Source organism: Pithys albifrons, chromosome 4, assembly GCF_047495875.1.
Source record: "Pithys albifrons albifrons isolate INPA30051 chromosome 4, PitAlb_v1, whole genome shotgun sequence".
In the NCBI taxonomy this organism is placed as follows: domain Eukaryota; kingdom Metazoa; phylum Chordata; class Aves; order Passeriformes; family Thamnophilidae; genus Pithys; species Pithys albifrons.
In genome coordinates this window covers 66415668-66436808 of record NC_092461.1, presented here as the reverse complement: position 1 = coordinate 66436808, position 21141 = coordinate 66415668, and the positions used below count along the sequence as shown (strand labels likewise).

General features: G+C 45.6%; 1 protein-coding gene across 7 annotated transcripts in view; it reads left to right on the top strand.

The window, feature by feature from the left end:
* Positions 1-3914: 3914 nt before the first annotated feature.
* CHD7 (chromodomain helicase DNA binding protein 7) overlaps positions 3915-21141 on the top strand; it is a 133747-nt gene continuing 116520 nt past the window's right edge. For 3 of the 7 annotated variants that reach the window (XM_071554472.1, XM_071554471.1, XM_071554465.1), the window contains exon 1: positions 5406-5843. The gene's annotated coding sequence lies outside the window, so the exon portion shown is untranslated. Of the gene's footprint in view, positions 4150-4801; positions 5123-5405; positions 5844-6912; positions 6935-7947; positions 8044-21141 lie in introns of those variants that run through there. The other 4 variants (XM_071554467.1, XM_071554468.1, XM_071554469.1 and 1 more) reach the window with 4 other exon arrangements.

Genomic DNA, 21141 nt, shown 5'->3' with positions numbered 1-21141 from the left:
GAACTGAACTTTGTATTTAAGAAGGAAGTGATGTTGGTGGCAGCCTGTGTTGCTAAGCAGATGAGTTGCTGTATTTTTATGTCAGCTGATAGTTTCAGTGGGGGTGTGACTTCATTCTTAGATATGATGCCTTCCATTTATTAAGGACAAAGGTCAGAAATTGTCAGTGCTGGGATAGCTGTGACTCTCCATATAAGAAGCGGCACGTTCTGCTGAGCCGTCAAAGATGGAAATGGGAGTCCTTAATGCTGCTCCTGCATGGTGAAAACAAAACCGACCGTGAAACTGTCAGTTCATGTCAAGTCCAAAAGCAAACCTCCTCACAAGCAGCGATGATGTGGAGTAGGTCAGTTCTTCAGTGTTGCTCCATTTTTATAAGACCTCAGTACTGTTCCCGATTAAAGAGGTGGCCTGGTCTTGTCTCCAGCAGTAATGGGAAGCGGGGGCCTGAGATGAGGAGTTGGTCACTGGCCTGTTAAATCAGAATTTAGGTGGAAAGCCAAGTGATTCTGCCTCATAAGCCAGTAAACTAAGTGGTGTGTCTGTTTGGGAGGGAGAGAGGGTTGTTTATCACCTCTGTGCTGCTGGCACTTCCAGCTGTCCACAACAGCACGGGTAAGTGGCAGTACCCAAGCAGCATTTCAGAGATACTTGAGGGGGAGAGCGCAGGCAGGTTGGGGACAGCTGCTCACAGCTGTGTGTGCACCCACACAACCCACAGTGAGAAGTCACAGTGTGCTGTTTCAGGCAGCATTTTCATGTATTCCCCCCTAAAAGTCTTTGGTTATGTCCTTAAGTCAGCCTCAAGAGAGCTAGATGTTGTTAACCTTGTTCTGACAGAGACTGCTATATCAGAACACTTGCACCAAAAAGAATTAATTTCAGGAGTACTATTAATTCTTCTTGTTGTTGCTAGATTCCTGAGGGCGAGGCAGTAGTGAATGCAGAAAGCTTTGCCCTTTTAAGGCATGGCAAAGGTGAGTGGCATGTGAACGTGAGCTGCTGGAGCTAGCTGCCCCCCTGCTTTTCTGGTTCGGTTCCAGAGTTAAGGACTTCCCCGCCACAGAAGTGGCTGTTTGGGCCCGTTCCAGCTTTTGTCAGTCACTCCAGCTGGCTTGAGTTTCAAAGAAACCCCCAACTAACCCCCACAAGTGTCTACATTGCCTTGCCCTCTGTTCCCTTAGCTTGCTGGTGCCACAGGGTGGCTCCTTGTAGCACTTCTATTTCCAACACTTTTAGCTCTTCATCTGATATCGTTAAAGTTGTTCTTTCTGATATGAGTCTGCTGCTTCCTGGTACTTACAAAATCCATATGTTCTTGGTATTTCAGTGTGCTGTAGGTTGGTGAACAATTTCTTTTGAAGAAGGAACATTGTTTTCCTTCAGCATGTGGCATGTCATTAGCATCTGTGCCCTTTTGGCCACTACACGCTGTCAGTCTCGTGAGCTTCCATTACTGTCTAAATTTTGAGAAAGTTTGACTAAAACTTTCACTTGTGAAAGAAAAAGAAACCATTTGTCTTTTTCCGTTCATTTGGCTGAAACAATCTTCGGAGATTAATAAAACATGAGTGTGTGTCAGGGTCGTGTGATTTTGGAGCCACTTCCCAGCAATCATGGGACAAAACATGATGCCTTAGCTTGTCTGAGGCTGTCGAATGGCATTCTGAATACTGCACTTGCAGTGCTCAGAGGACAGTTACTATAGGCCAAGCTTGGGCTCCCAGTGCAGTTTCACATATCTCCTTGCAAGAAGAGAAGTAAAAGCAAGGCTGTGAGAGAAGAAGTTGTTGAGGTTTGTGTACATCTGTACAGAAGTTCCTTGGGACCTGCAAGTTCCTTCACCAAAGCATAAAAGCCTTTTAGAAGAAGCCAGCTGGAGGGTGTGGCACCAGTACAAGTACTCTCTGTTGGAACTGTTGCATGGTTTGGACTGTGGCACTGCTGAGCAGGTGAGGAAGCAGATGTGCTGAACAGAGCTGCTCTCCAGTGGGGTGGGCTGCTCTGTGCTCCCTGTGCGCAGCTCTCAGCAGCTCTCAAACAAACTCAATACCTGGACTTGGTTGTCAGAACAGACTGCTGGTGCCTTGTGGCCTGAAGGCTTCCCTGTGCATGGCTTGTTTGGGGACTCACAACTTGTGAGGTGTCATCCTCTGCCTGCGGAAGTAACAATGTCTAGATCTTCAAATCCCATTTCACTGTACCTGGCTGTTAAAACAGATGCTGGTTCTTCAAAGTCTGCTGAATAAGTAACCTGCCTTTGTATTTTCATGTGATGCTAAATCATTTGCATTTTGTAATACTGATGTTTTAAAGCAGTTTTAAATGCTGCCTGGTAATCTTGGTGGTGTACTTCTTACAGAGTACATTAACTTATCTCTGCACAATTATGCCTGTCATACACAGTGACTGGCTTAGCTTTGCACAAACTATCCCCACCTTGAGAGTTTACCTAGTTAGGTAAAGTGTAGCAATTCATTGGGGTTTTGTTGGTACACATACCCTTGCTCTGCAACTGCTGTTGAAATTCTCAGCCATTAATGCAAATTCTTGTTAATCTGCGAGCCAAATGGCTGCCTACATCAGATGGATTACTTCGTCCCAACACCACACAAAGGGTTGGGTGGCTGGCTACAAGTGAATTTTCATCCCTATCATCTCATGGATATTCTAATAAGCTGTTACCAATAAGGTTAGTTGTGAAGACTGCCATGTTGCTGTTTCCTCACTCTCCTATGGAGCTGCCTTGTTGATAACTCATGGAGTTACGGCTTTCTTTTTGGGGACTGGCTGAAACACAAGTTCAAATTTCAAAAATTTTCCCTCTGTAACAGCTATGCAATGATGTATTTTGTCCACATCTGGTACTACCACTGAGTGTGCATGTGTGAGAATTTGTGCCACACATAGATGGTGTCCCACCTTGGAGTGGTGAAACCCCAGCAGCACTTTTCCTTACTCCATTTCCTGTTGTTGCTGAGGAGTTGGAGAGCAGCTGTAATTGTCCCTGTCCTGTGAAAGTGCTTTCCTTGGAACATTTAACCAAGTACCTACCCATGTCCCCCCTCACTGCTGCTGCCATGCTAATGTACTTTTTTTTTAAGAATTGCTGCATTTCTTTGGTTATATTACGCTTACCCTGTCACCATGATATTCTTTGAACACTTTTCATGCTTGACAGCTTTGCGATCTGATTTCTGCTCAACAAGAAACTGAAACAAGTTCTAGAGGGAGCAGTGAGGCTGCTGGCAGTTGGTCTCAGAATGAATTTGTCTTGCCTCTAAATCTTGGAGAACTTAAATCTTTGAAAGCAAGGGGAGTTCCAGGCGAGTTTACACTACATCAGTGTACTTGGCTGCCAGATTAGAGGCACAGTTAAGTGATACACATAGAAAAACAGACACCCCAAGTGTTTTTAGGCTGTTTTCTGTCTGGTCTGTCAACATACTGCAAGAGAAAACTGAAAGTGATTACATTTAGTAACTTGGGAGGATACCTCTGTGTAGGTTGGCCTGTTGTTTTTTTCTTTTTTTTTTCCCTCAAAGTAAAGAAATGCAAATTAAAAATAGAATGATAGTAAGTGGGCAAATTTGGTGAAGGTATACTCAGGGCATGTACTGCTTCAAAGTGGTTTTTTTTTAAAAATACTATTTCCACTTGCTATTTTTAACTTCATAGAAGACCTTGGTGAAGAACACTGAATGTATTCTAGTGCACCGTCACGTACTATCAGCTTTTCAACACGTTTTTCGGTTGAAAGCATGGGACAGCAACACCTCCCCGGCTGCCGGTCCCTTTCTGTGTGATTGCGCGGGCCCAACTGCATGGGAGGTGGCAATGCCTCTCCAACCACAAACCGTCCCTCTAAACCCAAGAGAGACGGAGTAGGTCAGACACAAATGACATGGTGTGGAAGAGTGTCATACTTCCTCCGGAGAAGCCTGAACTAGTTTTGCAGCTGTAGTGGACCTCATGGCTGTGGAATCGACAGGGACACCTGGAGGGAGGGAGCCAATGACCCAAGAAGCAAGAGAAGCTTTTCACATCCACGTTCATGTCCAGCTCCCAGCTTACTGTGTGTTAAAAGAGCATAGAGGAGAAGTTGTGTGAGATCCTGTGAACATGCCTTCTCTCTTTCCCACGGAACAGGTATGAGTGTGGGTGCAGCAAACAGCCCCCTAAAAGGAACAGCAGGAGCTGGAGGGGGGAGGGTGTCTCACTCCTCGAAAGCACATGACTTTGTTTTTCCTTCACCAACCTGCTCCAAACAATGATGGTAAAAAGTTATCTCGTCAAATGACTCGCTGAAAATTCCTGTAAGGCCGAGTATCTTTACACTGGGTTTACGCTTTAATCTCTTTACACTTTTAAGACGCTTATTTAGTTTCCAGAGCAATGTAGGGAGTACCGCTAAGCGCGCTACTGGTAATCACTTTTGGGTGGAATTTGTCTAATTTACTTATGGGATGAGTTTGTTTCGGTTTGTAGCACGAATTCGGGTGTATCGCGTAAAACATGGGAGAGGCAGAGCTAGTGCCGGTGCGGTGCCGAGGGAGCGCGGCCCCGCCGGGACGGGGGCGCTGCCGCGGGCGGGCAGCACTTAATGGCCGCTTCCCTTTGAAAGCCCGACGCGTTCGGGACAAAGTCCACCCTAAACCGCGGTCTCGGTCCATCCTACCCCCGCCCTGCCCCGCCCCGCCGCGGTGGCCGGCATGAGAGCGGCGGGCGGGCGGGGGCGCGGTGCTCGCTGCCCGCCGGGGGCAGGGACCGGGGCCGGGGCGGGACGCGGGGGGCAGGCGGTCTTCCCGGGGCGCCTCTCGGTTTCGTTTCGCCGCCGCGGTTGGGAAGTTTGAAGCGCGGCAGTGACACCTCACACAGAACACACAGCCCGGGCTTCACCGGGAGTTTCCCGGGAAGGGATGGGCCAGAGCGGTCGGGCGCGGCGCTGACCCCGAGGAGCAGAGCGGAGCGCAGCGAAGCGAAGCGCTCCCCTCGCTGCGGTCAGCGGCAGGCGGAGCGGAGCGCAGGGAAGACGCCAAGCTCCGGCCGTGCCCCGCAGCAGCACTGCCGCGGCCCGCGGGGGAGAACCCCGGCGGGGCGCTGGCGGGCCGGGTGCAGGCAGGTTAGTGACCCCCTGCCCCTCCCCCGCCCGGGGCGGGGGGGGCGTTTCCTTTTTTTTTTCCTCTTCCCCCCCTCTTCTTTTTCCCTTTCCTCCCTCCTCTCCTCGTTGCATAAATTATGCCGGGCGGGGCCGTGACGTCGCGGGGGCGGGGCGCGCGGCGGCGCTCGCCCCCGGGGAGGGGGCGGTGTCGGGGGCGCGCCTTGTGGCGGCGGAGGGAGGAGGAGGGGGAGGGAGGCGGCGGCGGGGGCGGGCGCGGGCGGGCGCAGGGGGCGGCAGCCGCCTGGCTGGCTGGTGTCGCGCTCGGCTCGGCTCCGGCGGGCGCGCTCGCTCGCTCGGGAACTATCGGATTAAACTTGAATTGAGTGAAATTACACAAAGGAGCGAAGCGGAGCCGGCGGAGACCCCGAAACTACCCGAGACCCGCGCTGACCCTTCCGCTCCCTCCCCTCCCTTCCATCCCTCCTTCGCCCGCCCGCCCCGGTCAGGGATCCCCCTCCTCCCCTCTTAGCCCTGCCCCGGTGCGAGCGAGCAACTCCGTGCGTGTGTGTTGTGTGCGTGTGTGTGCGAGACCCGCACCCCATCTCGCCCTCCCCCCCCCCCCCCGCGCCGGTCGGCGGCACCAACTCCGGAGCGTGTCCCCTCCTCCTCCCCAGCCCCTCGGCGGAGGGCAGCGAGGGAGTGAGCGGGGGACACCGGTCCCCGACGGCCACGCACCGGCCCGGTGAGTGACCCAGCACCTCTCTGGGCACGGAGGGAGGGAGGCTGGGCGGGCGGGCGCCGGCCATGGAGCAGGGGACCTGCGGCAGGTCTCTGTCCCCGGCCGAGCGGAGCGGCGCGGGGGTGCTTGCTGCCGGCGGCGGTCCGGGGGGGCTGGGGGATGCTGAGCCCTGCCGCGGCTCCGGGCGAGGCAGGGCGGGTGTGTGTGTGGGGTGTCTCAGCGGGGCACTTCCCCGGGTGTAAATGGCTTTTTGTTGTGCTGCGGCCGGCCAGCCGCCTGCCTCGCCTCGGGGGAGGGGAGGGCACTGGGGAGCCAGAGCGCCGGCGCCCCTTCCCCTTCCCTTCTTCTCCCTTGCTCCCCCCTCCGCTCCTCTCCGTAAGTTTGGAGGGTGACTAAAAATCCGGGAAAAGTTGAGCGAAACTGCGCGGCGGGGGCGGTGGGGCCCAGCGCCGGCCGGGATGGCCGCGGGAGCGCTTCCCCCGCTGACCACGCTGACGGCTCCCGGCGGCCGCGGCGGCACAACAAGCGCTAACAAAGTGAGGGCGCTTCCCTGCCGCGCACGGCCTGGCCCGGCTCGGCCCGGCACCGCCCGACTCCTCGCTCCGCGCCGGCACATGGGTCGCCAGGGCCGGGGCCGGGCCGCAGCGGGGGCACCCCCAGCAGAGGCCGGGCGGTGGGTGGCGGCGGGCGGCAGGAAGGCGGGCGGGGAGGGAGGAGGAGAGGAGGAGGAGGGAGGCGGGAGCACGAGGTGCCGCTCCGGCCGCCGGTGCGCGCGGCGGGGGGATCGTCCTGCCCCGGCGGCACCGGGAGGGGGCAGGGGGCGGCCGGCGCTTCCCGGCGGCCGGAGAAGAAAGGGGAGCGGGGGAGGTAGGGAGGGGACGGGAAGGGAAGGGAGAGCGCTACCCGAGGTAGCCGGAGCGGTGCCGACGGACGCCACATAATAGGGGCTTCACCTCGCTGGGCACCTTCGCTCCGCCGGCGCGGCGCGGGGCCGGGGCAGGCGGGAGGCGCTGTCGCCGCCGCCGCCTCGCACATGGGGTCGGGGCGCTCCCCTTGTCGCGCTCCCCCACACCCCGTTCCGGGCCATTTTGAGGGTGAGCGGAAAAAGGTGGTTTGAGGCCAGAGCGGTCAGGGCGCGGAGCGGGAGGGCGGCCGCGCTCTGTCCGCGGGGTGAGGGGGGAGCGGAGCGGGGCTGGCGGCGGGCGCTGCGTGCGGGGCGCGGGGAGCGGGCAGCGCCTGTGCGTGTGCGCGGGTGTGAGAGAGAGAGCGAGCGGTGGCGGGGGGAGGGGGGCAGGGTTGTTAGTGAGTCTCAGGGAGAAGGCGCTGCAGGCAATGAGCAGCCATCATTACATTGCCTTCATTTATCCCGGTAGCGCTAAATCAGGGGACGCGCTCCCACGCCGGGGGAGCCCCTCCGGGCGCGCCCCGTGCCGGCCTTCGCGGGTGGGTGTCCGGGGGGGGCGGGTCGGGGTGCCGGGGAAGGGGGTGGCTGTGGAGCACGGGCTGGAAACGAAGCCGGTTTCCCGGCTCCCCCCGACACCCAGCTCACGCCTGGGTTTAAAGTAGTTGTTTTTTAAACAGACAATGGACAAAAGGAAAGTAGCGATGGATGCCCGGGAGCTCCCTGTCCGCTGCGGGGCCGCGCGGCTCCGCGCAACTCTCCCGCACTTACCCACTTTCTGTCTTTGTTTTCTTTTGGAAAGGGGCCGAGCGCGCCTCCCCATACAGAAAATAGCGATTTTTTTCATTTGCGAGAACCTTTTTTTCTTTTTTTTTCTTTCTTTTTTTTTTCCCCTCCCTGTTTTCTTTTTTTTTTATTTTCCCAGCCACTTGGGTTTCTGCGCGTGTTTGGCTCCGGGAATATCAGAATAACCTCGGTGCGATAAGTTTGTTTCTGTGTCGATGTTCGTCTCGATTTTTACTTTCATCAAAGCAGATCGCGGGCTGTGTTTGTCCTGGAAGATGGCTTTCGGGAGAATGTGTTAGCCCTTTCCCCTCACCCCCCCATTTCCTTTTTTTCTTTTCTCGTGGTATACGGGAATAGCGGAGGTACAAACAAGCAAGTTGAACAAAAAATGTTTCTGTTCGTTTCCTCACAGATCATCCATTCTAACGACGGCAAAAAAATCTTAATGACTATGACCTTAGCAGCATGGGTAGCTGATTTATCCCAATTATAAATCCCGTTAGTTTGCGGTAATGTGTGAGTATCAATATATAATTCATATTAAAAAGCATGATCCATAATTCTTATTCCTTTTTTTTTTTATAAAAGTTGAAATCCATCGTTTTCCAGTGAGAGTGCTGCATCTGTCGCTTGGAGTGTTTTTGTCTCGCTGTTGCACAACAGAGGCTCTCTAGTCTTTAACCTAAAATGGCAGCTTTAATTTGACTGGGGCCCATTCATTGACAATGATAATAAAAAGGCTGAAAGCTAAATGTAGCTGGATGCTTGGGGCACGTTTGCAGAACACTCTCCTCCTCATTGCTGGGCGCTGCAAAGAGAGGAACTTTGAAGCTCTCTAGTTTCTATTGTGAAAGTTTCAAACACTTCTTTTTTCTCATTAAAAAAAGAAAGAAGAAAAAATTATGTTGCTCAGCGTCAACCACATTGTAGATGTCTGGGTTGTTGACCAACTTAACGGAAAGAGGATAGTTAGAGAAAGCTCCTTCCAAGAGGGCTGCATTTATAATAACAGCGGAAAAATTCTAATAATGCCTTTTAAAATAAGATGCAGTCCAGGGGAATATTAACCATTTGTTTCTGAGGTTTGTAACAGGTGATTAGAACAATTACATTCCATATATTTTTCCTGTCTCCAGCTACTAAAAGCAGGGAGTGTTGCTTGTTTCTTCTTGTCTGGTGTTGTATATGTTCTCAGGGTTTTGCGGAGATCCTTTTGATAATGTGCTATTTTTCTCCAGGATAAAACCACAACTGCTTGGTAAAAGTAATTATTTTTGGTCAGAAACGTCATTTGAAGTTTGAAACAGTTTTATTAAACAAAATTTCCCCCACTAAAGCATTGGAAAATGCCACGGATTCACACATCCCCTTGTCTTGCCTTTCTGTTAACCTGAACTGCTTATTTTCAGTTTCTGTTGAGCCTTTTTTTTAGTGAGAAATTTATAAAGATCATTATTAAAGCTGTCGCACAGGCTGTTAGAAGAGCATTAAATGCTTGTGATTGCAAGTTTAACTGAATTAGTGATTCACTGATACTAATTGGATAATCGTATTTGACCAAATATCTTACTAAATATTTAACAATGTAATGATATTTCTGTTATTACTTGTGAATCCTGGTTAGGTTATTTAAACAGTGGAAAAAACTCACTTATATTGGAAAATGCAAGTGATTTTATTGCCTCTTCAGTAATGAAGGGAAGTTTTGATCATAGGCAAGGATCACACACAGTCCCTTTAGGAAAATAACAATTTCTAAGGATGTAGCATTGTAACAATATCAGTAAAAATAAGGCATAGCAGAGTAGTCTCTACTGCAATCAGAACTCTGCACAGTGATGGGAGATTTGGGTTAGGACCAATTTTTTTGGGATTTGATTAATGCAGAAACCTGAAGATTTGGGTTAAAAGGAACACTGTAAAGGCTTCCCAGTCCATGTAGAGGGGTCAGTTAACTTGAATGTAGTATTTTTTCACATGAATTATTTGCTGTTTTGAACTGAAAAGCTTTTGATGAATGTTCACCGTATTTCCCGTTAACACTCAAATAATATTAGGGCTTTTATAAGACATAAAATGAGTTATTTGCAAGTCAGGGTGAAACAGTCTGATGGCAAAGCTGCAAACAGTGTACTCTAAAAGGGGATGTGCTGCTCAGTCTGAGCTTGGCACAGGTGAGTGGATGTTGGGGTCTGTGGGCCTGCCCTGCCCTGGCACGGAGGGAGGCTGTACCAGGTGTGTGCCCCACAGATGGTGGCTGTGCAGGCAGGAGGTGGCCTGGGCCCTTCACTGGAGAAGAACCTGCAGCATAAGGATACAGCCAAACCTTAACAAACAAACAAAGCTGACCCAGATGTGATTTACTGTAAAGGTGGGAGGCTTGAGTAAGAGGGTCTTTTCAGGTTTTCCAAGAGCTGGTGAAGTGTGGCAGTGAGGCTCAGTGGTTTGCCATGTCCATGGCTTTTCTAGAGCATCTGGCTGTTCGGGGTTTGGTTTTGTTTGTAGCATACGGCATGATAGGTAAAGATATCATAGGTAAATGACATGATAGGTAAAGATGGGAGGAGGTGGAAGAAAGTAACCAGAAAAAAAGAGTGGAAATAAACACATGCATTTCCTTGAATCCTGTACCTTACATCTATTCTTTATTTCCCACTCATTTTTTACAATTTTCAGAGGGAAAACCTTTAGAACCTGCTGCTTAGAAATTTGTGTGGCTAGCAAGAGTACAGGCAACTGTGTGTCAAGTTGTTTGTATGTCTGAAGGTCTTCCTTCCTCCAGTTCCCTTAAATCCTGACTTCCAAACCCTTATGTATTCGTCTGCTGTGAACAAATCACTAAGTGCTCAGATTTATGAGCTGGTTAACTGATGCCCATAAGTAACATGGGTGATACTTTTATGTTACTTTAATGTTCCCTGTATACATGAGAAAACTGCAAATTTTAGTAAATAATTAAACTGTCTTTCTGACAAATGAGTCTTTTGTGTGTAGGTGAGGCTTTAGATTTCACTTTTCCAACAGAAAACTTACTGCATCAATTTATTGCATCAATTTAGCTTCATCATTAAGACAGACATCAACTCCATCATTTGTATTTCCATGAATAGCTTGTTTGCACAAATACAAACCACAGGATTTCAATGGAAGAAAATCTCAAATATTCTCTATGTTGGAAAATCCAACTATAATTTATTTTTTAGAACTCTTCAGAGGAAGGAGTGAGGTGTAATATACAGAAACATCCTATGTTTTTATTAGGATTCTGACAAGAGACTGAAACCCAGTGGAAGAGTTTTCCTCCTGATTTCTTTCTGCCTGCAGAATCAAACTAACTCAGTGCTTCATATCTTACCTAAGATCAGCAGTCGTGGAAATACAATAAAATTCTTCCTTGTAAAACTCCTTGCTTGGAAGGCATGATGCAAAAAATGAAAAGGAGGCTGTGACCTAAAGAACACACTTCAAGAGCCTGAATATGACAACAAAGCTCTTAAGGGTATTCTTAAGTATACAAAAGCTGATTAGCTCTTAGCTTGCAACATTGTGACTTTTCAAAGATGTAAACATGCACCTAGAAGAAGCCAAGCCAAAACTAAGGATCTTCATGCTGCCAGTTGGGTTCTCCGGATGCTGCTCAGTAGTGGTCTCTAAACATCCTGGTTATTTTGCTGACATTACACTAAATGCATTCTCCTTGAAAAAAATAAAGGAGAGATGCAACTTAATTTAAATCTTTTCTTTTAAAAGTTGTAATTCAATAAAAGAGTGCTAATTATCAAATAAGCTACTGTATTAGTTGAGCATTGTAACACATGATTTTGAAAGCTTATTGGCATATAGGAACTAACCAGAAACCCTTGCTGCCATGATGTAGGGCTCGCTTTGCTTTGTAGTGACCTATATAGCTATTTTGGGTGTGGTTTTGCTTGGCTTTCATGGGAGCTGAGTCCAGCCTTCCTCTGACATAGACAATTGCAGTGATGAGAGGGCCTTGAGGGAAATGGTGGGGAATAAATAACTTTGAGAATCAATTGTCTGGAAAAAGTCATTGCCCCTAAAATGCTTGCCACCTTCTAATGGTTCTGAGGGAAAAATTAATTTCAACTTACATGGTCCTGGTTAGAGGTTTTTCTCTTTAGGTCTCATTTAAATATGGGCTGGTGATTGTGGTGAGCAGTGCAGTAATTGACCTGCTTGGGAGTAGCTGGTATGTGGAGAATCCAATGTTGGATAGTTTTGGAAGCACTTTATTTAAATGTTCTTCAGCCACTTTTAAAGCTGTTCATTAGAGCTTTCTGTTTACTGCGAGAACTTCAACAGGTACCTGACTTTAAAATTTTTTCTTGGTGATTTTTGAAAGTAATTGACATCCTCACAGTTTATCATCAGATATACAAAGTATGATTCCTTTTGTGCAGCAAAGCCAGTCCTGCTCTGAAAACTAAACCTTTTATTTCTCTTTCCTGCCTGCCCCCGCCTCTCCAGTTTTCCCATAGATTTTTTTTTTCCTCTTCAGATTGTGCCTTTCCTGTTGGGTTTTTAATCTTCTTTCCAGTTCATATTGCTGTCTGTTTGCTTAGTGGAGTTGTGTTTTCTTGCCAGCCCTAGATAATTAAGATATGTTACAAAATAAACATGCGTTTCAACTCCTAATAATGCTGCTTTCTACCCAAAGCATGGAGGATGCTTTTGTTGATATGAGGAAAAGCTGGCTGGCTGCACCAAAGGCTGACGAAAGGCTCATGTTAGACCTTGGATGCTGTTCTGGCAGGCGGATGGTCGACAGTGGAGAACCAGAGCAGAGGGCCACTGCAGCCTGCCAGCAGCTTTCCAAAGGTTCTTTGTGACCCCTTGAATACGAAAGGCCTCTTGTTGTTTTAAGTTTTGTTTCCATGAAAGTGATGTTACCCCATCTTTTAACAGTTAAGACACAGAGCTGTAATGCTTTCTCTTGCTCTGTGCACTGAGCAGTTGTGAGGGGGGAGGGTCTAGTCCCATGACAGCTTTGAAATGGGCATGGCCACTGTGGGCTATCCCTTGCCAAACAGGAATTTGTGGTGTGGGGAGGAGTTCCTGGGAGGTTTGTGATGTTTCTGAAAGCAATAGGGAAGCTTGGAGACGAAGAACTATGTGACCAGTGGTGAAGCAGATCAGAACATGGAGCAAGTCCAAGGAAGACTTTAATAAAGGCACTTTTGTCCTCGACCTTAAAAAAGGAAGCCTGTGGATTTATTTACAGGGTAAACAGGATTTGTTAAATGGGTAGTCATTAGGTGCAAAGGAATACTAGTCATTCTTTGAGAGAGAATTTAGGGGAAAATTAACTAAAACTGAACTGAAAGCCAGAATTTTTGAAGTTTAGACATCAGTAATATGACAAAACAGGGAGAAAGTCTTCATAGAAAGCATTGCAGTAGTGCTGTTCTGTGAAAAATGTGAAACAAGCTCTTATGTGTCAGAAACAGAAATTCATTTCAAGTCTTTGGTATGGTATTAACTTGAGTGAACTAGTAAGTGGGAAGTCTGAGCTGATGACAACTTACAAGAAAACATTCTTTGCTTCAAAGAGGATCCATCAATGTAGCTGTTGAGATTGAAGTCCAAAGCTGAAATGCTACTTGGTGAAGTGTCTTGCAGGAAAGTGCATAGCAGTCTGTACTGCAGAGAATAGTAGCTTAGTATTTCATCAAGTTGAAGATCAGCAGCCAAAAAGGCCATACAACTGACCTCATTTTTAATGCTCGATAGAAGGAAGATTGAGGAAAGAAGGGTAATGTTGTGGCTAACAGATGTTCAAAAATCACTCTGATAAGCCTGAGATAAAACTACACATAGGTGAGAGACTGGTAAATTTCAAAGATGAATCTTAATTCATCATTCAGGATATAAGAAGTGTTTTCACAATCTTACTTGTTCCTGGGTAGGAGAGCTTATCTGAAGTCCAGAAATCAGGTATCTTGCTGCTTGTAGTTCTGTATTTGAATGTGCATTGTTTGCTTGTGTAGGATAAGAAATAACTAAGCAAACATAACTTTGGTTGTTGGCTTGAAATAAGATCTAAGAATGTGATTTTATTTCTTTTTTTTTTTTTGTCTTAACTCTCTGGCATATAGCTAGGCAAGTCCTGTGGCCTTTTGAGTATGTGTTTTGGTTTGCAATGCTTTTGGAGTGGAGTAGGTGCTTGTTCTATTTGGTGTATTACTGCAAGGCAGAAAGCAGGCAGGTTGTCATCTCCAGTTCTTGATTTGAGAGGTGCTGGGACTATACTGCTAGTTCCTGGGAAGATCAGGCAGGCTTCACAGGGTGGTGTAGTTGTGTAAGCATGGCTTAAAGGAAGGCCCTCTGACATAGCAGCCATTGCTTATGTGAATTCAGACATTCCTTTAAACTCCGATGAAGGACTCTAACTAGGTATAATTCTTGCCTCGAGTTGTTTTAACTGTGAAGAATTAAACTGAGAGTTTATAGTGAGCAGTTTAATATCTCTCTTGATTTAGGAAGGAATCATTCAGCAAGTGAGTTAAATAGGGGTTTCTGGACTGCCTCAGGATGTAAGTCTGGGAGAGACCTGCTAAGTAATTCAGTTTATTTATCAGTACCACTGTGAGGTGTCTGCTATGCTTTGCATTCACTCAGCTCTGTAAGTGGGGTACAGCCTCACTCATCCTTACTCTAATGACCATTCTTTCATTGGTAGGGAAGTGAATAAGAAGGCTTCAGCTTCACTTCCCCCCTCTTTCTGTCTTGATCTCTGCAAAGATACATTGTCATTTTCGTTTGGTGTTTTGTGGGTTTTGTTTTGTTTTTTGTTTGTTTTGTATATATGTAAGTGAAGACAGTTACACCTTTAATTCTGTTGTAACCTTCACAGAGGTTACTAAAAAACCCTGCCTCAGTTTCACCTGCATTCCTCCTTTCCTTCAGTTCTGCAGTATTCCTAGACCACGCTGCCTTCCCTCACAGAAGTGGCTCTTAGTGAACATTCTTTTGTGTGTTAAACAGGATTTGAACCTTGTGGCAGCCATGCAGAGGGAAGGGGTTGTTTCATAGAATTGGCATGGCTATTGGAAGAGTCAGCTTCTTACAGGCAGTGCTAGAACAGGAGCATGTTTTACTGCCTGGGTTGGTAATTGTGGTAGGTAGTAGTTCTAGAAGTCAAGAATGTTAGACATTACACGGAAACTATTAAAAAAGAAAAATGGAAGGGGGGTGTTTGTGTGGCTTTTCACTTACCATGGTTACTGAGTTCTTGAATGGTGAGTTCTCAAGGAAGTAAGTTAATGCCTCAAATCCCCTGGCTGTCCTCTGCCCAAACCATGACTACTTGATTTTGGAGCGTTAAAAAAGAAAACCTTGGCTACAGAAAAGAAGGCAGGTGAAAGAAATTGCTTCCATTGGTCTTCTCTTAAGTAATTTCCCTGACATAGTTATTTAAAAGATTAATCTCTCTTCTTCCCCTTTCCCTGCCTCCTCTCCCAAAAGTCAACCAGAATGCCGTCTTCCTGCCTCCCTGGAGAAGGGATGCACAACCTTTGGCTTGTCGGTGGTTCATGCTGAGATTGTCGCATGACCAGTGGCACAACTGGACTGTGCAGTATGGGGCTGGTTGGGCAATGGGAATTTTTGTTGTGTGAGGAACTGGACTAGGAAGGGCTCTTGGAGGCAGATATTAGTGTCAGCTGGGATGCAGGCTGTGTGCCTGATCTTATGCCCTAGTGGGGCTTCGGGGATCTGCTCTGCCTTCCTTTGTGTGCCTGTGTCTCCCTGTCACATGGAGATTCATGGTGCACTCCGTGGCTGCCCAACATTTAAGATTTTTGGTAGGATGCTCATAAGGTCAGGAAGGCTGAATATCCCTTCTCTCATGCGACAAGGTGTGGTGATGGTGGTGTTTTGGAGCAGTGTGCTTTTTCTCTTCACTGCATACTGAAAGGAGCTGTTTTCTGTTTCAAGGTGCCTCCCAGGTAGGCAGTGAACTTTGAATAGCAAGGCAGGGACTCCCACAGCTGAGCTGTTCTGTGTGCTGCTGTCATGGATTCCAAGTGGCCATGGGAGCGATACATTTGATACATGTTGACTTCTTGCTTCTCCAGTGAAATGGTACATCCACAGTAGGCAGTCCATTGCATAAGGCAGATTGATCCAGGAAGAGAAATCCGTGGGCAGAAAACCTGGAGACTAAGTATCCGCAGCACCTGCCTCCAAACACTGTTGTCTTGACTGCCTCCCTCTGAGTTCTTCCTCCTAGGCACGTCAGCCATCCCCTGATAGGTTTACTTTGGATACTGGTGATAATGTTAGGAGAAAAGACAAAGTTCTTGCTGTATTTTGCCTATCAGAAATACTTGTTTCTCCATCATAATGCCTATTGGGTTTGCTGTTCATGTTCCCAAGGCTTTTTTATTGAAACGAAACAAAAACCCAAACAAAAACATGCCAAGCTTTATTTACCCTTCTCTTCTAATTATTATTCTTATCTTGATACTGTGTTTGTAAGAACTTTTTTTTTCTTCTGACCAAGTGTTAAACTTGTGTAAGACTACATACTACCACATGTTTTTGTACAGTAAGTTTTTCAAAACTCTGAAAAGAGCTGGAAGCTGTTGAATGTCATCTTATAGTCCATGTAATCATTTGTAAGTCAGGGTATGGTTTGAGAACTGCAGTGAGCTAATTTAACCAGACATTGTTCTGAAAGGAGAAGTTTCCTCTCTGCCTTTGTCCCCTTGCACCCTTCCTCACAACTGCATGGCTCTGCTACTTTCTTTCGTCAGCTGTGCTCATCAGGTCCTTCTGTGAGCCACTTTAGTTCACCAAAATGGCAGAAAAATAACTCTGTAAAATGGAGAGCATTTTGCTGTTGTAATGAATCAAACTGGCTCATAAAAGGATGTGATGAACACCAGAGCTGGTACTAAGGACGAGGGGGGGCACTGGCTTGGAGAGCAGCAAGCGCTTTTCATCTTTTCATTTTGGTGGCAGTGAGCAAGTGGATTGGATCAGTTGCCTGGGAACCTTCATGGGAGAAAGAGAAATAGAGTAATCATCTGTGAAGCAAAGGACACCAGAAGAAAAATGTGCTGGCCTGAGTTCAAATTGATATTAAAATTTGTTTATTCTGGTGGTGCTGTGGATTGCATGCTATAAACAATTTGTTAGAATTAATAATCCACTGCCCAGAAATCAGTTTTCTTCTTGAGGCAGGAGAACAAAAGCCTTAAAGATTTACTTATATATAAGTAACTTTTCTGCTATTTCAAATGTGAAGTATTTAATCTTTGAAACATTTTATTTGCAAGCAAGGAGGTTTTATTTGTGTGGTGGGTTTTTTTGGTTTGGTTTTTGGGTTTCTTTGCAAGCTTGAAGTTCTCCATGAGGTTTATCAAAGTTCTGAGTCAATTTGTGTGTCTCAAATTTTATCAAGTCAGTGTTGTTTCAGTGTCATTAAGTTTCATCAGTCAGTAATTCAGTGGATTCTGTTATTCAGAGTTTTATCCCAAGTATTTACATTATTCCTGCTAGTTTGAGGTGGAATGAGAAGCTTGGTCATAGTATGTGGCTGAGATTGTTATTTCCTATAATAGTATAAAGTTTTCTGATAGTGAAATGAATGCACTCCTACTTGTTAAAATTGGTGAAAAAATACATTGCAAGTCAAATAACACGCTGCTTAGTCACTCCTGTAATACTGTCTCCTGCTATTCTTCAGAGAGTGAAATGGGCAGTTTATGCTGTGTAGCTCAGCAGAGGAATGAACACCTTAGAAAAAATGAGGGATTCTGACTGCAGCTTCTGCTCAATCCACCTGCCAGCTTGAGGTGACTCTTTCAGTGCAGCAGGAAAACATGGCACAAGAAGCTGCTCACTTTCTGAAGATCCATGGCTATTTTATCAAGTTATTTGTGTAAACTGCCTGCAGTGTGACAGAAAGGGACTTGTTAGCAGGTGGGAGAGTGGAAGCTCATGCTTTCCTTCCGTTTTTTCTCAATATTTGGGCAATTCTATGTGCCTTTATGGAAAGTAAACATGTGCCATAACTATTAAAAAAGCCAAACTCCCATGTAGTACACCATCTAGAGTCCTTTCTTTGGGTTTTACATCTAAAAAATTCCCTTTCAGGAGCTACAGGGGATGGTGGGAGGAGCAGGAGAGAGGACTTAAAATTCTATCTTAAGGACATGGTAAGCTGCTTTTGGTGAAAACTGTGAGGAGTGGTGGCCCTGCCTAGCATTATGTGTGTTCAGAGTGAATATTGTAGTTACTAAAAGCAGCTTGTTTACATTAGGAATTGTATGTGCTAGCTCTAATGGGCTTTAGGAAGCTCAAAGCACAGCTGTAAAACATCTGTCTCTGGGACCAGATCTTGTCTGTCTGATGAGTTGTCCTGCATTTCATGTTCAGATTTAGAAAACAAACTTTTTTTTTAAATTTAAATGGAGAAATTCTTCACTGTCCTGCTTGAAGACTGGTTTGCACTTGAAAGGCTATCATGATGTTGTCTTGAACATAGAACTTAAAATAGTGACTCCGTATTAACTTAACTCCGCTTCCTCTTTAATCCGATCATCTTGCTTGCTATATGACCTTATAACACCTTAATTTAAAGACTGCTTATTCTAGTGGATTAAATTTGGAGGTGTCTGCTGTGGTGGGCATTGCTACAGGAAGGACTTAACAGGAACTTAAGCGTTGCATCAAAAAAATGGGCATTCAGAATCGGAGCAGCAAGAAAGTGTTTTCCCACTTTGGAATGCTTACTGTTACTGACCTGTGGACAGGCTTGCTGTGAAAGGACAGGAGGAGTTTTAAGCACGTAGTTCCATTGTACTATGAGAAAAAGTACATTCATTTCCAGTGAGTGAATTGATGCTCCTTGTCTCAATTACACGTGGAAGTGATAGAAGGCAAAATATCTGCAGCTCCTAGTGTTTGGATGGTTTTTCTTCTCTTCAAGGCTAATGGCCTGAGCAGATGGTTGGAAGCCAGGATCCTAAGTGCTACTTCAAACTGGTGTACTACCAGGTTCATAGTGATGTGTTTTGCAGTCTGCCATACTGGGATACGTAATAGTTGCTGATTATCTAGCAGCACTCATCAGATGTTCATGGTTCTTTACCAAGTGTTAATTTTGCCTTGCTACTGCTCTCGTGAAGTAGATAAATGCCCTCCTTAAAAGGAGAGTTGGTCTGACATCACTTAAAAAAAAATCTGTTTTAAGTGTGTTTAGAGTCGGTGTCTGAGTAGGCTGTGATTTTTCAGAATTTACATCTTATTCCTTTAAATATTTTTCTCAGGAGTAAATTCTAAACAATTGTATTTTGTGTATTGAGTTTGGGGGACTATAAGCTTCTGCCTTGTCCCATACAGTTTCCGGAACAAACTCTGCCAAATAGTCTGCAATTATATGTTAAGCTTAGGTTTAGGAATAGAAACAGTTCAGTGAATATACTTTGTATTCTGGGCTATGTTATTAGCCATTTTCACTTGCATTTTCTATTAGGTTATTTTTCCATCTCAAGTATTTAATCTGACTAAACTAAACTACAATCAAACAGTCAGTCTCTTTTGAAGAACTGTGTGTTTCCAAGCAAGGGTGTGCAGTTTCTGGGTTGAGTGTGATCTGGGGTTTATGGTGAGTTTTACTGTACCTGTGAAAACTTTGATTGTTACGAGTCCTTGAAAATAAACCACTGGCTTGTGCTGCCTTGTCTCTGACAGAGATTTAGCAGAAGGCCTGTTCTGCTCTGGGAATATGCTGTGGCCTTCAAGCTTGGACTGTGCTCAGCATACAATGGCAACAGCACCTCTCTTGGATTGGAGGAAGCAGCAGTAGACTGGAAGGTGCAAAGAGACAAGGGTTCTTCCATTGCTTACCACAGCAATCTCCATGCCTTCCTTATTTGTTAAGGAGAAAATTTGTACCCCTTATTTAGGAGATGGACATAGTCGCCTCTTTATGGGTAATAGAGAGGGTTTGTTTTCAGCAGATAAGACATTGCACAATGACTTGTGGCTTGGAGCTGAGGATTGAATTCAGTCTTCCAGTAATTCCTTTAAGTACTTAACCTAAATATATTGTAGTTATTTTAAGTACCTTTTTATAACAGTAGTAAAGCTTCAGGCCAGTGCTTTGAGCTCATGCTATCTTTTATATCTGCCATTTAAATCAAGAAAAGTATGAATATTTTAATTTTTTCACCACTTAGTACTGTTTTTAAGTCTTTTTCCTTCAAACGTGAAAAATGTTTTTAGTACAAGTTTGGTATTCCTAAAATGTCAATGTATAATAGAACTTTGTTTTGAGTTATTAAAACCACACTTTTTTTTAGTTATTAAAAATGAACTTAAAAACCTGCAGGTACTGAGCCGCATCCAGAGAAGTACTGCTTGTGCTGCAGTATTTAGTATTGTCAATGTTTCTGCCAAATTTTTTTGGACTCCTTTATGAGGTTAAAAACAGATTTTAAACTCTTCTCTGAATTTTCTGTTGTTGGAATAGGATAATCTTTCATACAGGAATAGTAGAATTTCAGCAGACTCTGACACAGTTTTGGGTGTCCTTTTCTGTCTCATGCTGTGGTTTCCTGAAGTGTGGTACTCTCACTTGTATAATTGAAGTACTAGTAACATGGACTGAAATATAGTTTCTTCATGAAAGAAGGGTGAAATGATATACTGAAAATTGTGTGTTATGGAAGTAGCATAGTTGTCAAGAGCTATTAAAGCCATGTTGTGAGTATCATATTAGTTTTCTAGTACCAGAGGTCTGTCTCATCCAGAATCCTATTTCGCAGTGACCAAGGGGAAGGCTACCCAGAAACAGAGCAAGCCCCTTAGTCTCCAAAACTGTGCAGCTCAGAATTGTCTCAGAAAAAGTAATAGGTAATGCTTAATGAATTTTTCTTGCATGAATTCATCTGGTCTTCTCTTGGTCTTTGTAAACTCTTGGCTTCCATTGGGATCGTGGCAATGAGTTCTGCAGCTTAAGTACATATTGTATGAAGAACTGCTTCCTTTTATTTGTTTTATTTTGAACCTGCCACCTGCTAGTTTTGTTTGATGTTCTCTAGTTTCCTTGTTAAAAGAGAAAGAGAACAATGGTTCACTACTTACCTGTACCATGCCACTCCTGATTTTGTAGGCTCTTTTATTCTCTCCCAGGTTGTCCCTTCTTGAGGTTGGAGATTCTGAAGGGTCTTCAAATGCTTATAAGCTCTCTCTGGTCTGTCAATAATTTTCATTTTGAAGTGGAGGTGAGCACAGCAAACACTGGTACTGCATCAAGATGTAGGTACCTCTTAGACTTGTGTTTTCCCATTTTGTACAATTATGTGAGGTATTTTTCCTTCTCTTTTTTTTTAAGTATGCCTAGTATTCTGTTTACTCTTCTGACAAATCTTGTTTTTCTAGATCTATTTATTCTGACTCCCGAATCTCTTTATTGACAATGATCACGTCAGAGCTCAGTAAAATGTATGCAAAACAGTCAGACTGTATTTTCTCAGGTGCATTGTCTTCTATTTACCTACACTAAATCTCATCTGCATTTTATTACACCTTCACTGGGTATGAGGCTGCTTCCTGCATAGTGGATTTAAATTTTTAGCAAAA